Consider the following 16809-nt stretch of genomic DNA (forward strand, 5'->3'; position numbering starts at 1 on the left):
AAGGCCATCTGTGAAGCCGAACTCATCGGCTCCTTTGAGAAGACCCGTTCGCACGGCATCAGGGTCAAAGGAGACACACGCCCGTTTCCTGGCGTCAACATGGTGGATCTTAGCCACTCCATAAGGTGCGAGCCAGAGTTCTCTTTTAGTGTCAACATGGCAGGGCTTGTGAGCCGCCATGGCAAAGATAAAGCAGAGAGCAGCCACTCCCGTGGCAAGGATAAAGAGGAGGCCGATCCACGCGACCGGCCCCATGATGATGATAGACGGTACCTAACCGAGGAGGAAGTGAGAAGCGTGCGGTATCAACGTCCACTCTCCGCGCATCTCCTTAACAAATATGAACAGCGGTATGACCGACGTCGGCGCTACGACGTAGATGATGAGAGATATCGTCGGTCTGATGTAGAGGACAGGAGGTATCGTCGGCATGATAGAAACAACAACGGGTACGAGCGTCACGCTAGAGGGAGGTCAAGGGAGCAAGATGACATGGATAGGCATTGGGACTGTCCTTTCTTTAAACATTGCTGGGACTCAGGAATGAGCCGATTGCCAACAATCGAGAACTGCCCAGAATGCAGACAGCAAAGGAAGAGGACAAACAAGGTTTCAGTGTTCGAGCGTCTAGGGCCTCTCCCACCTCAGAAAAAGCGAGCTGAGTCATCTCAAGAAGAAGACTTTGAGGAGTCAGAGGGTGAAGAAGATAGGTATCACCGGCCAAGGTGGTGCCCTGATGGACTCAGCCATTCTCAGAAGCGTAGGGTGCAGCGGCTACGAAACCTGGAGGAAGCCGAGGCACAGTACCTGTACACGTTGAGAAATGCACGGCCCGATCTGACCGTGAAAATTCAGCAAACATTGGAGACGGAGGCGCGCCCACCGAAGAAAGTGTGGCGCCCTAAACAGACAAAAGCCGATGCAGAGGCATCGGCTGATACAAACATGGTGTTCGTACTCCCGTCAGAGTTTCACGCTCCAAACGACGAGGAAGTATCGGTGGCTCAATTCGACTGCGGTCCACGGCCAGTTATCTTTGAGAAGCCACGAGATAGAAGCTACGAGGCATTTGAAGGCCCTATACCCGAGAGGTTATATCAATGGGCAGCCTGTCGGCAAGATGTTGGTTGACACCGGAGCGGCGATCAACATAATGCCGTATTCCATGCTACGACGTTTGGGACACTCCAATGATGATCCGATCAAGACCAACGTCACATTAAGCGATTTCAACGGCCAAGCATCGAAGCAAAAGGTGTTCGAATGTAGATCTTACTCGTAGGCCGGAAAACCATACCTACCGCGTTCTTCATCGTCGACGGCAAAAGCAATTACGCTGTCCTACTAGGAAGGGATTGGATTCACGCTAATCGTTGCATTCCATCCACAATGCACCAATGCATCATACAGTGGGATGGAGATGAAGTGGAGGTCGTTCAGGCAGATGACTCAATCGAGATATCACTAGCTGCCATGAATATTTGGGAGGCAGATGACCAAGAGCCGCTCTCTGGAATCAGTTTGGAAGGCTGTGAGCGCATCGAAGCTTCGAAAAATGGGGTGAGGCTGGTCTTATCCACCGGCCTGACAGAGTAGCAAGGTCCAAGACAATGGACGTACGTGGCGAGGCCGATCCCTGCGATCGGCCCCAAAAAATGGAAAACAAAAATCTCATCTCAAGCATGTCACGTAGCTACAGTAAAAAAAAAACCAAGACGTGGTAAACCTTCACTAAGCATTGCAATGAAGAAGGAGGCCGATTCTAGCAATCGGCCAAAATTATCCTCGACATACGTTTTTGCCTGGGTTCAGCATTGATCTAACAGGGGATGCTCGAAGAGCCGATACCCTCAATTACTTGAAAGAATCGGCTCGGGGGCACTTAGATGGATAAGACACGAGGATACGAAGTTTGAAGTGGGCTGTCTAATGCCCGACAGACTCAAGATATATTCTGTGATGATGATGGGTATTGAAGTATGGGGGCCGATGCATAAATCGGCCGTAAAAAATACAATTTTTTTAAGCACAGCCGATGCACAGACATCGACTTTAGAATAGAAAGCCGATGCGCAGCCATCGACTCAAGGGGTACAAACTGTTATAAGCAGAAGCCCAATGGAGCAGTTATCGAGTTACATGGAGAGGCTCTACTGGATGAACTCCTCAATGGAATTGTCTGGTGACTCAGATCCTCTCTTCAAGGACCTCCAACTCCTTTTGCAAGTCTTCAAGTTTAGCAGTGCTAGCAGAAGCGTCAGTTTTGGTGTCCAAAATTGCCTTTTTCTCATTAAAGACGCTGATATTTGTCTGCAATATCAGCTGGGGCAAGTTTGAGGGATCACAACCCTGACCAACAACAAGAACAGCATGAACATGCAGATCAGGTTAAGGGTGAGTTGCATTAGTTTGCCAAAGATGATGAGCCGATCTGAGCAGCAAGGCGCAAGAATTAAACTAGGAGGAGTTGGAGAGCCATTACATTTGAGGCTTCTTAGTTCAAGGAATGGATTTGCTGATCCTTCCGAACCCTTTCAGTGCGTCGGCTCTTTGGGCGTAAGCTTTCTTGCCACATTTTGATGGGAGCTGGAGAGGCTCGGGGGGGCAGCTCACCCTGAAGGTTTTTCGCTTTGGGGAGCCGATTTTGTTGGAATCGGCTGGCTCTGCATTACAACTTGGAAGCCGATTTGGCTGGCTCACTGCTGTTCTCGCCTTGACTGAGGCTCGGGGGGGCAGCTCGCCCTAAAGGTTCTTTGCTCTGGGGAGCCGATTTTGTTGGAATCGGCTGGTTCTGCATCACAACTTTTCCGAGGAATGGTGCTTGTGTTGCGGAATTATCAGTTTCAGCATTCAAGTTGATTCGGCGACGGTCCCGAGCTCTTTTGAAGACACATGCCCAAGACCAAATTGCCGACCTCGTTGCGGCCGGTCGGTAAGATTCATAATCAGGTTTTATGATCCTGTTTGAGGTGTTCATTGTCAACTGTGAGGGGGCAGGGACGGATCGTAATGGAATATAAGTGCCGAGTGCTATCGTCATCGGCGGAGCTAGCTAACTTGAAGGAGACTGGATTTTCAATGTTCCCAGACTCTTGATAAGAAAAGAAGAGAGGGTCATCAGGGCTAGACCTGTTCGTTTTGGAATTTGGGATCTGAATTTGAGCAAGGGTTGCAGCTACCGTTCGAAGGGATGACTGAATTGGCATGTCTCGCAGTTTATGGTGAAGGACCGATGTGTTGCCATCGGCTCATTGAACATTGACCGAGTTGACAATCGGCAAAATCAGTACGAGGGGAAATCGGCTAAATTAGCATAAAAGGAGTCGGCAAAATCAAGTTAAGGGAAATTCTTTATTGATAGTAAGATTTCTTACACGAAGAGCTAATTGCTCTCAAAAGGAATTACTAGGGGATACATTGCCCCATCTACTACTACTGGCCCTATGCTAAAGATCCTATCTAGGGGCCGTTGCTGCCCTCGTCATCATCATCGTCGTCGTCGCCGCTGTCGGCGCTGCTCCCGGCCGGCTCGTCGTCGCTGTTGTAGCGGCCGCCGGCAGGACCCTCATTGTCCTCGTCCTCCTCGTCAGCGTCGTCGTCGCTGTCGAAGTCGCTGAGATTCCCCGGCCAGGGGCAGAAGCGCTTGGCCGGCGGCTCGTCGGAGGAGCTGTCGTCCTCCTCCTCCTCCTCCTCCTACTTCTTCGCCTCCTCGGAGGAGGTGAAGTCGTCCCAGGAGAAGCGATTGTCATCGCTCTCCTCCTCCGATTCCCCGTTGGCGAGGAAGCGGAGGTCACTCTCCCCGTCGGTCGAGGACTTATCGTCCTCAGACCAGACGGAGAAGTCGTGGCTCGACTCGTCCCCGTCGGCTATGGCACGGCGGATGTTGGCCTTGTGGGCCTCCTGCGGGTCCCACTCCGGCGTCGGCTCGCGGAAGGGGGAGGACCGGGCGGAAAGACCCGATGAGGAGGAAGAAGAAGAAGACATGGTGGCGAGAGGAGGGTTTTTGGAGTGCTAATGCGAAGGGGATGAAGAGGAGAAGCTGTTCGATGCGGTTAAATAAAAGGAGATGGAGTGGAGATTTAATGTTCGAGCGGTTTTCGAGGATGTGGTGCCAAAACTGTCAAATCGTGCGAGAGAAGTTGGGAAGGCCGGTCGTCATGATGAAGAATACTGCGACGGTTACGCTTTGCCACGACATGACCCTTCGAAGGAAAAACGAGTGGTTTTGAAATTATCATTACCAAAACCGGGGGGCATGTGTTATCACCGATTTTGGCCAAATCGGGAGATAGGCCGTAAGTGAGATGGGCTTGGAAGATTACACGTGGAGCATCTTTGAAGCGGCCTTACACGAAGAGTTTGGGCTAGATTGCCCGTGTATCTGTATTTTATTAGATCGTGTTTAGAATTAAAAGGTAGAGTTTGGCCCGTGCACGGTTAGGTGCACGCCTGAGTTAGAAAGTCCCCTGGACTATAAATATGTATCTAGGGTTTATGAAATAAACAACAATCACGTTCACAACAAACACAAACCGGGCGCATCGCCACCCCTTGTTTCGAGGGTTTCTTCCGGGTAAGCATCATGCTGCCTAGATCGCATCTTGCGATCTAGGCGATATACGTTTATTCGTCTACCTTGTGCTACTCGTGCTTGAAGCGTTGTTGATGGCGAGTAGCACTACTTATCTTAGGTGTTTTGGGGCTTGCATTGATGCTTTTCTTATGCATATTTGCTTAGCAATGCCGTCCCTCGACACCTAGCTGCCCTTACACCTATCTGGGTGTAAGGGCAGCATCTTGCTTGTTCGTTGCTTAGTAGATCCGATCTGTTATAGTTGCTCCTTGTTCTTCAAGGATTAGTTTAACATCCGCATGATTAGGCCTTATGCTGGGGTTGGAGGATCCGGTAGTGCGTTAGGTGTTGTTTACCGTTCCTATAAGGGATGTTCCGGGAATTGACGTAATGTTGGTTTTTAGGCCTCTTCTAGGGATAGTTCTCATCATCTTTCGTATCTGCTAGGCCCAACTACGCGTAGGATGTTCCGGTTATGCAGTGAAAACCCTAAACTATCGTAGATTGGTTTAGCTTTGTTTTGATCAAGCAGGATCCCCATGTCATTGCAAATCCAACGTGAACCATGGGGCGATCGGCTCTTTGAGCCGATCCACGAGGCAACTCGAGAGCCGATAGGGCTCGTATTTAATGTTTACGTGTCTACCATGCAGGAGAATAATCGAAGCAATCTAACACCTTCCTGATCGGGTCTAGGTCAGGTGGCACGCCCTTGCAACCGCCAGGACGTGTGCTGGAAACTTGCGGGACGACGCGAGGTGCCAGGGTCCACTAAACGGCCTTGGGAGCCTCCCGGCTCTTCGTGTTGCTTAACCACTGCTCGCCGGTGAGTTTTGGCAGGCAACAGAATATAACATGACAACAAAGGAAAGAAATAGTAACACTTAAAATATCATCCTTTCCGCGACAATTATTTATTCCGGACCTATGTACCTAATCAACTTCAACTTGATCTGGCGAGGAGCAGGGTGTACTACGCGTTAGATAGTTGAAGATGTGATTGAGGTTGTTACCAGGTGTATGGTGCATCCTGAGAAGAAGTGGAAGTTCTAGGTAATATACCACATACACCAAGATCGATCTTTTCGGGGTTGCATATGAACATATGCCCTGCAGCCACAATGAAACAATTAAGCCATAGACCAGTTTTTATAACAATGACTGAAATTAGGTTTATGTACCATTTGCATCTGTGTTGGTTACGTTGCTCAATGGGATACTCTGTGAAATCAGTGAGGGCGCCGCTCTTGTTTCAGACAACTCTTTACAATTAACACAACTTTGGGTTGCAGCCATCTTCTTTTTTGCTAGCACAATATAGGTATATACTTAGCATTTTGCTCGACGAACAATGGAGCATACCAACTTTGACCACTTAGCTGTTTTTTCCCTTGTTGAATTTGTTCATCACGATTGTTTGTTAGGTCTGGGCCACACTTATCAGACTGCAAAGTGGATGTGCCCGATTGTTATTAGAGATTAACATTATTGCAACCCAGGATAGACTCACCACCTGAACAATGCAAACATTAGTATAAATAAGATTATAGACAAACATATCTATATAGCGGAGAAAACATGATGTCACATACTATCATACCCTCTAAATGGTTGAGTGAACCATTTGCATGGAATTGTGATGAATCTAGTGAACCAATTTGAGATGCATAATTTTGTCGAGCAACTGAAGCCACATCTACAAAATATTAAAATCAGTACGTCATGTTGCATACATATAGTTGCATTAAAAAAACATGACACAAGTTCGGAGCACATGACCTCGTGCAGGTGTTCTGTTTTGCATCTAGGTGACTGCGGATTGTCAATATCAATAATGTGTTGGTAAAGACATTTGTACCGGTGATGCTAATTGCATGACTATAGTTCTAATACCAATAGCAATGTTCAACCATTACTGTATTTGAGAGACAGGCTAGAAATGGCCATTTTATTTTGTCCAACCCACGATCCAATTCTTCATTTGTCAATGTTTCCTTTGAATAATGTTGATTGGTAGCATGGTTGTGAGTGGTTCCTGCAGCTGTACATAATTTGGTTCTCACGAAAAAGAAAAATGTGTACATTTCGAATGGTGTTATTTGATATTTAATTCTTTAGTTGATGGATCACTTAAATTTGTCACCCCCATTTGGTAAACATGATTTCTAAAACTACAAAAATAACATGATTAACTTCATCTCCAATAATATTGCTATTTAGGAACATCGTTAATACTGAACTGGACAATGTGGCTATAATAAAGATGTACTCCCAGAAAGATTAAGAGTATCTCATAGTTCCTCTTAACATACCAGATTAAGTTTCAGGCTCTAATATCTGTAAATATAACTTCCATTATTGTTGAAATATTATTGCCTGTGAATCCTAATAAATATTGCTGTTGGGTGAATAGGTTGGCATATACAGTTCAACATGGTACATGGTTTTAGAGATCCCCAGTTCAAGGACATGATATTGCACTTAACTAACGACTAGGGAGTTGGAGCTCGGCGTGCCATGATAAAGTATTTTTATCTGAAGTTACTGTAGAAGAAGGCAATAGTATATTTTTCATATAAAAGAGGCGACAAATGACGCGGTAGTTTTTTTTGTAAAAGTTTTTTTTCTCTTGTGGTAAATGAAGGATTTTATGTAAGCGGTAATATTTTTTACAGGTAAAAGAGACAACGAACGATTCAACAATTTGTTTTTCAGGAGAAGACAATAGTATGTTTCCCGAATAAAAGGACATACGATTTAGCATTTTTTACCGGTAAATTACTGTTGATGTTCAAAATTTCAACAGAGAAATTATCTTTGAAAAAATATAGATATTTACACTGTCGCAAAAAGTTGTGCTAAATAGTTAACGCGAGGGATTACAGATCAGTTCCATTTGTGCCAAGATGCCCTCAAAATTGCTAAACGATGCCATCTCATCCTAGTTCAAAATGTCTTATTACAAGGGTCCCGATTGTACGCAGCACATCGTCTGTATAACTCAAACCTATTTCAGTTGAAGTTCAGTCATTCTTTAAATTGATAAGCCATTTGTTAGCGCCAAAGGCTCGGATGCGGCCTGCACTGTGCGGCGGTGTGCGCGGGGCATTGTCGGCAGCCTGCGGCGTGGCTGCGTTTGATGGAAAGTTCGTGCAGTGGTTGTTTTGTTTTTGCTTTGCTCTGGACAACCAGCAGCGTGGCTGTGTTTGATGGAAAAGTCGTTTGTAACGGTTGTTTTGTTTTTCTTTTGCTCTGGATGGGGGAGGCGGGCATCTAACACTGCTTTAATGTAAATCTGAACTACTCCCTTCGGTACAGATTAACCGGCGTGCATGAAAAATTGTTGGAACCAAGGCTTGGGAAACATAATCTAACGGTAGTAGTTTGGTTATTAGATGGTCAAGATTATCTAGATCTGTCGGTCGGGCTCTTTTTATATTAGTGGAGATGGAGATGGAGATATGTAAAATGGGTTCTACAAAGCTTGGAGTCGCACTTCTCTATTTTTGCCTATGTGTAAACATTTTACAAATACACCCAAAAAATTAAAAAGTACCAACATAATAATATTATAAAACATTGGCCAAAGTTTCACAGCTTAGACAATCATGTTTCTAGAATCGTAGCACATTTTTTCAGTGAGTAAGCACTGAATGAGAGAAGGAAGTCCCAGCGCCTCAAAATTCTCTTGAGCGATGAGAATGTAGCCCAACAGAAATAATATCATTTCTTAATGAGACAATGACGCCGATCAGGTTTAGTTTCAGATGAACTGTGGGTACAACCACTGTACTAACTACGCAGTCACAGTTTGGTTCTCAAGACAACAACACAACAACATATTTTGGTTACAAAGAATAAGAGGAGATACAAAAAATTCCGAACATAACTTTAAATTTTTTTCTTAGGAATGCACATCTAAATCTCGTGATAGTAAAATAGTGAAACGTGGCAGCACTTGTATATATGCATGCAAAATAAGTACAACTCTACATTCTCAGTAGTATAGTATGAAGCATCTTGCAATGTTCTCTATATTCATATAAGTTATTGTTTTATTTGTTGGTGAATAAATTGTTATGTTTCATCTTCAGTAACCACGCATTGTGGCACTAATACTTTATTTAGCGGACCCATAAAAGCGTACAATCTTAGTTCCAAGGAACTCTTTTGGCTGATATTGTTTGGTTTATATGGTAAAAATATTTGGGTATCTTATATGTCTTTGTGTGATGTAATTAAATCAACATAAAAGAACATGTAATTCCTATCACACAATAAAATTGACGACAGCGAGGCGCCTATGGTGACTTCGTCAATTTCAAGATCCAATCCGCCGGCTCAGTCTTCTGGAGGTGCTCATAGGGGTAGGGTGTGCGTGTGTGCGTTCATAGGGGTGAGTGTATACGCGTGTATGTGAGCGTCTGCGTTTGTACTGTGTTTCTCAAAAAAAAAAAAAAATTGACGACTGATTAATCTTTAACTACACTATCAAGACCGTCCAGTCATGTTATATGACAAAAACATGTAACCAATTGTGTAGAACAAATAAACTGAAGAACATGATAATATTTAGAGATTTAAACAACGTATATAAAAATGAGGTATAAAAGTAAAGGGAGCGCCTAGAGATCAGTCGTCTGAGACTTAATAAGTTTCAGTCGCTGACATTAGTAGCTTATTAAGCAGTGTACTATTTTAGTTTTGGCGTCCAGTTTTGTGCGTTCATATTTTTATTAGAAAAAAAATCTGTGCAACCATTTAAGACATAAGAAAAATCTTAGTAGAAATTTACGTGTAACTGGAAAAGACTCAATTGCAACCCACATGTAAGTGGAAATTCTTAGTTACGACACATGCGTAACTGGAAAAATCTCGATTGCAACTCACATGTATGTGGAAATTCTTAGTTGCAATATATGCGCAACTGGAAAAATCTCACTTGCAACGCTCATGCAATTGGAAAAAAAATCAGTTACAACCCACATGTAAGTGGAAATTCTTAGTTGCGACGCAAGCGTAACTGGAAAAATCTCAGTTGCAACCCACATGTGGAAATTCTTAGTTGCAACATATGCGCAACTGGAAAAATCTCAGTTGCAACACTCATGCAATTGGGAAAAAAAATCAGTTGCAACCCACATGTAACTGGCAAAATCTCAGTTGCAACCCACATGCAACTGGAAATATGTCGTTTGCAACACACGCGCAACTGGAATGCGCGATGTAAGCGGTTTCATGGGAGAGATAAAGACGCCTTGTAGATAGGAACCGTCACCACGAGCCCACTCCACGAGACCCCAAAAAAATAAGTCAGCCCGCTTACACGTCGGGCCAACAATAACACAAACACACACAAACAACACAAAAGTCAGAGCACGAATCTACAAGCACAAAATATGAATCTCCAAGCGTTCAAATTAAACTTATTAAGTATCAGGCGCCTTATTTCCAGCAAATCCCAAAAGTAAATTGTGTCTAGGAAAGTTAGTGGCATATTTTTCTAACTTTGACAACTTATGTATAAACATTTTTAAACCGATAAAATATATTTTTAGCAGCATAATAATATGAAATGTAATTGCCAAAGCTTCATCACGTAGACAATGTTCATGTTTTAACATGGACAACCTATTAAGCAGGATATACCATTGGTCCTTTGATTCATGAATTTGTTATCAAAGTTAATTAACCTAGCATGCATACTAATCTACCATTATGTAAAAATATAGTTTTAGTATTCTTACAAACCACACACATGGGTGTTTCGACAAAAGACAATAATCATTCACCACAAATTAAGATGCAAAAATATGTTACTCACATAACATACACCATATTTTAGTCTTAGAACAATTTTGATTCATATCACATAATCGGAAATAATGTGACGTGCCGCTGATTTAAGCTTTGCACACATAATATAGTACGGAGTACTCCGTATTATTTAGGCAGTATATCTGCATAAGGCGATCGGGTAGCAGAGGCACGTCGTCGAGGTTAAGGCCTCAGGCCTATCCTAGGAGGCAAACGGGGTCGGGGACGCGAGCTTCGCCGCAGATGCTGAGGATGTCATTGACGTCGTTGGCGACATCGGCGCGGGAACGAGCATTGAACGGCCAGAAGACGGTGCATAGGCAAGCCACGGTGTTGGCGATCGGCTTCTCACGGACTCGCCGGCAGCACAGGTCCCTAGCGGCCGTTCTCGTCCTTCCAAGGCCGCCAAGCCGGAGGCCGGCGCACACTCCGAGCTCAGCTACGCCGTCCAGCGTGCACTGCCCGCCGCCAGGGGCCGATGATGTCGGCGCCAGTGCAGGTGCCGATGCCGGTGGAGGTGGCAGGCTGTCGCTGCGTGCCTGCACCGAGGTCGCGGCCAGGAGGATCGTGGCGAGGAGGAGGACCGGGGAGGACGCCATGGCTTTTGTGGTGGCCATTGTCGCAGCTGGAACGCTCGATGCTTCTTCTTCTACCTGCTTTGAGATGTGTTGCTGTTGCTGTGGAGGTAGTGTGTGCAAACCGGCGGGACGTATTTATAGGGGGGCTAAGCCTAACGGGCGTCGATCGGGTCGTGGGTTTCAGAGAGGTGATTAGTGCTTGTTTACGTACAGATTATAGAGTCATGCCTCCATGGATCGCAAGTACAGAGTACGTGTAAGTACATTTGATTTTAGCACATGGAACGTATACGTTTGAGCAACTTCCAAGTTCTCAATTTTGGCAGCCATACGTACGTCGAGAAAATGTGTGCGTCTCTCAGGTCCATAGCTCTTGATGAAGGTCAGAGACTCAGAGTAGAGGCCTTTCGTCCCAAGTCTCTGAGAGCAAATGTTCCCGTTTTGAACTAAATCAGGTTCAATGGAGCACTGGTCCCGGTTTGTGATACAAACCGGGTCTAAAGGTTTGTATCACAAATCGAGACCAAAGGCCCACCCTTTGGACCCGGTTTGGATTACCAACCGGGACAAAGTCCCTATCTGCCTATATAACTTTGCCCCTGCCTAAGTGTGAGCCACACTTAGCTATTTTTTCACTTCTTATCACAAGAGGGGTGTATTACTTTGCTCTCGTCACATGCACAAGAGGTGTTCGATGAAATGGTTAAGAGGTTTTGCCATTTGAGTTCACACATATCAAGCCACACTTAACTTGTTTTTTTCTTCTCCATCGAGGTTAACAACTTTATCCTTTCATTTGTAATTGATAAAATGCATGTGTGTGTATATATATATATATATATAGAGACGCGCTATTTGACTCCCTTGGGGTAGAATATTATTCTGCACCCGGGCCGGTGTAGGCACCAGCCGATCCATCCATCCCGCGCGGAGCGCTCGTCCGGCTTGCGCGCACGCAGCAAGCGTCGTAAGAAATGTTCCATGCGACATAAGATTACTTCTCCCAAGCGATCAGCCCGCGCAACCACCAGACCGCGTCTGCCCACGATGCGATTTTTTTTTCTTTTGCAGAAACCCACGATGTAAACCTGGCGTAACTAGATTTGCATGCAAAGTTGCAACATATAAAATTCCGCATGCGACATAATAAAATTATGACACCGACTAGCACGCACCACATAGGTTGCAACTTCATAATAGCCGGGTGTGACGTACTAACTTATGCAATCAACGTAAAACAGATTGATCGGTTGATTGCGACATAATATTATTTAAGCAAACTTGTTCAGTATTTTTAATCAATCATAAATTTATGATAAACAATAAGTTAGCTAGAGCTAGCAATCTTCAGTTTCTAGGACCTTTCAGCTTTACAAACAGAATTTTTAATCTGCTACATATAATCTGGGAACTGGAACTTGCAATTACATCAGTTCCTTCTTACAAAGATATTATGTTGTCGCACACAAGCACATCATACCACATGATATATGGTATACAGTGGGACATAAAAGATGAATTACAAAATGTAACATAGATGTCATGCATCATTCTTGCACTGGAACAATTCAGAATATGATTTTTAGGATGAAGCGTTTCTGAATGAAGAAATGGCCAGAAAGAAATGGCAACCGCCATATCTCATATCGAAGACCACTAGCGTGCTGCTCCACCTGCCGCGAAACGACCCAGAGGGCTGAGGCCGCCCACCGCTCACCATGATGCCGCCCACAGCCAGCACCTGCCACGCTGCCCAACCAGGATACGGATGCTGCCCACAGTAATCACGCGCCTGCAACACGCTGCTCACCACACTGCAGATAATATTACATAAGAAGCATCCCAGAAAGTTGTAAAGTGCAACGATATGAAAAGATAAGTATATTAAAAAAATTAAGTTTATCCAAATGGAGCACATATGAAAATTATAACCATATGCCTAAACAGTAGATGAATATTTCAGGTCAAAAAAATGCATAACCGAACTTACTAGCTCGTTCTAAGCAAGAGGCTAAATGCACCCTAGGTAGCACGTAGATGATTACGACACTACAACTTTGCTAAAAATCAGTCCATGGAAACTTGTGTTGCCTCGCAACCATGCAGATCAAAGTTTTGAGGCCAAGAAGGTTCAGTTTCGAAAATAAACTGAAAACTGAAAAGTTTTGAGATCAACTCCTCACAACGGTTCAGTTTCCATGGAAGGCCTTCTTGAGCTATTAAACAAGAAGAAATTGCATATTCTGTTTCGAAAATAAACACAAATCCATGAAATCGGAAAAATATGTATTCATAAGGTTGACAGATTCATGTGAGTTCAAACCTAGTTTATCTAACGCTGATACAATTATTATTTATCTGACTCAAATACAAGTATTTTCTAACTTCTTAACATTATTTCCCTTGGAAGTGAAAGCATTGGCATGATGTTTCCAGAAAGGAAATATAATCTATCAGACTGGATCGGAAAAACAAGAATATCCTACTATTGCGAACAACAGAAAAGTAGTTCTCTGATGGGTAACATGGTAATTTGGAGCAGTGCCTTGAAAATTCATTTATCAAAATTTACATTGATTTTTGTTTAACATGCTTCAGTTCATTTAAGAACTTATCCTCCTTGCTAGTTCTGAATAAAGAAGCGACTAAATAGAAACGAGGGGCCACCATACCTTAAGCCAAAACCCACAGGCATGCTCCGCCGCAATGGAAGGACCCACAGTAGTGCTGGGGCTGCCCACAGCTGAGCACAATGCCGATGCCGCTCGCAGCCACCAGGGAGTGATTACAAAATTGCTCTTGACCGTCCCTGCACGCCAGACCTACAAACGGAATTAGTTAAAAATTACAGACCAACTCTTTTTTTTCAACAGAAGGAAACATAATAAACGGATTTGCAAGTACCATACGACAACAAATTTCATCTTTGAAGGGTTTGCAAATAGGATTACTGAACAAAATATGCTGAACTTAATGAGCATACCTACATTTCATGTTCTGTATTACTCCGAAAAGTAAAATTGACTTTGAACAACATGCAGCATTACACAACTTAACTGAAAGTAAATCACTGCTGCACTACCAATTCCTACTCGAGCTATACTAGCATCTTAAGTATGTGCACACCTTAATAGAAAGTAACTACACAACAGAGTGTTTCCCGTTTCAATTGAGTGTCAACCTGCTAGCACATTCTAGAAGAATGTACCTACGACTAGTTACTGCATAACATGTGAACTAAGAACCACCACTTGCCTAACAAATTTGATGTAGCTATGTAGGGTAACGTCACAGCTGAGACATTTCCACCTAGTTCAATCAACAATTGCACGCAATCGAAATGGAAATTCACGTCTGGCAACACTAGCACTGAAGGTATAAAATTAAATATTAATTATTTCAGAAAGACAAGACAGCAGTAGGTTGGCATTTAACAATACATACAGTCCATTGAACTTCAGTCCTAATAAAGTCAGACTGCTGCCATATCACAGGGCAGGACACCACGAAAACACTACAAAAAAACATCTTTTTTTGTTTGTCCCCATATTGCAAGATCAAGTATTTTTATCCAAAACACAACCCTCCGTAATTAAGAAGCCTAACTGTGACTGAAAACACAACCATCAGTAATTATTTCTCTGGAATCCTGCCAATTGTTAAATTGGCACAAGTTAGCCAATTATTTTGTTATGATCAGACTGACTTTGACATAAAAGTCTGGCGATCAAGATAACAAAATTACGAATCACTAGAGCCTATACTAACACGTTTTGACAATTATGATCCATGGAGTGGATTTGATCCTAGAGCCATTGCTTAAATACAGCTAAGATCTTTCTGTGGAAAATGCAAACAGATACGAACAAAATAGTATTGGATCTTAGGGTCATTGCTGGAGCACTAATGCCTGCTCGCTGCCTACTTTGCCCTCTTACAAATCCAGGAAAAATACAAAACAATTTGGAAAAAAAACAAAATATGCTACACTGCTTATTTTCAACAAACGTGGTTGGGGACTGGCTCAGGAAATTACTACTGCTTCTCCACTGCTCAACGTTGGTGCTGGACGGACTAAACTAACCTCTACTATCCAATTCACCACAAGGCTACAGAAACTGCTGAACAAAATTGATGGAAAGGAAAAGAATACTGAAACACACCGATGAGGAAGATCCAAACCATGGCCGCGGACCGCCGCCGGCAGCAAGAAAAATCGCTGCCGTAATCTGACGTTGAGGACGACCGGCGCACCTACACGCTGCCTACCGCCTGCCGAGAACGGCGAGAAGCCCACCCGATGCCGGCCCACTGCGAAGCCTCCCAGTGCCGCTGGCGGACGAGGCCAAGCAGCAAGCCGCAAGCCACGGGAACCCGCTCACGACGTGGTGGAGTTCACTCACCGCTCATGCCGCCACCACTTCACGCCGACCACAACAACACCGTGGCAGTGTATGGCATAGACTTCTACATAGAAAAGAAGAAACATAAATGCCCGATCAGTGAAGACATTTGCGGAAAAGAATTTTCAGAATATTGCATACACACGGCGTTCCTGTTAACAAAAGGATATAGAATTTGCCCACTTTCATATGCTAATAAACTGAAGTGATACAAGAGCAGATCCATGTATAAATAATCTACAGATACAGAAGGCTATAAAGGTTTAGTGTCAACATACATGGATCTCACTCTAGCAAGATCAAGTATTCTTATCCCATAGTTGAGCAGAGCAAGATAAGAGCCCAACGCAAAGACCGAATTGTCAATCTAATACTAATCATGCCTCTTGCAGATTACCACTTTATTTGCTCTGGAAGAAAAAAAAAAAGGCTGCTAACTGTATCCAACAAACAAGGGAAGGAAAAGTGGTGCTGCAGATCGGGAACGCACCTAACGGATCCACCAAGTTCGAGCGTGTTCGCGCGGCCTGGTACGCCACCCGCTCGTTCCTGCAAGAGGATACGTGAGGCACCTCGAATTTTTTTTTGCCCAGAGCTGACGGGGAGGGAGAGGGGGATCAGTACTTGCATCTCTAACAGGTACGGCAGTGCGGAAGAGTACCTGCCGGATGGAGGAGAGGAACCGCGGCGACGGCAGGCTCTCCATGGAAAACGCCGCGCAGTAGCTCGTGGACGCGTCGTAATCCACCGGGAAGAGCCCCACGCGTAGCTCCCGTCGGGACTTTCCACGAGCGCCGCCTGGAATTCGGGACCGCCGGAGCTGGGGTCGTCGAAAGGGGCTGGGGAAGGTGGGGGCGCTTGGGCATGGATTCTCCGGGCGGCAGCGGCGGGTCGCCGGTGGTCGCCGGATTTGTCGACCTGGAGGATCGTATGCCGGCAGTTTGTGGAAACTGGGTCGACTGGGCAAATGCACGGTAGGAAAAACCGATGACGTAAGAAACAAAAAAAAAATACATCGGGTGGAGCCTGCCACCGCCTGAGCCGCACCTGAAGGGTCGGGCTGGCTCGGTAGAACGACCCGGGTGCAGAATTAATTATTCTGCACCCAGGGTGACTAATAGAGTTTCTATATATATATATATATATATCTATTAGTCACCCTGCATCCGGGTCGGTCCACCGAGTCGAACGGGTTTCAGTTTGATCAAGTCGGCTTGTTTGGTGCGGCTCTTCCGGCTGATGTAATTTGTTTCTTTTTTTTTTACCTGGGACGGTTTTGTTTCCCAATCGTGGGCTCGTGAGGTCTGGCTGTCTGGGAGCTAGCCAACCACCCACCCGTTCTTGTTTGTGGGCTCCCGGGATTCTAATCGAGAGCAGACGGCGGCGACTTCTCTCGAGAGGAGTGAGCAGCGGCGGCGATAGCGAGCGGGTGAGCGCG

General features: G+C 44.7%; 1 long non-coding RNA gene across 1 annotated transcript; it reads right to left on the reverse strand.

Annotated features, from left to right (window-relative positions):
* Nucleotides 1–15296: 15296 nt before the first annotated feature.
* Nucleotides 15297–16204, reverse strand: LOC124706398. The gene is made up of 3 exons (XR_007004407.1): nt 16033–16204; nt 15862–15920; nt 15297–15435 (listed from the first exon to the last, which is right to left on the reverse strand). It is a non-coding gene; the product is annotated as an uncharacterized LOC124706398 (long non-coding RNA).
* Between the last annotated feature and the right edge of the window lie 605 nt (nt 16205–16809).

Source organism: Lolium rigidum, chromosome 4 (genome assembly GCF_022539505.1).
Source record: "Lolium rigidum isolate FL_2022 chromosome 4, APGP_CSIRO_Lrig_0.1, whole genome shotgun sequence".
NCBI classification, from domain to species: domain Eukaryota; kingdom Viridiplantae; phylum Streptophyta; class Magnoliopsida; order Poales; family Poaceae; genus Lolium; species Lolium rigidum.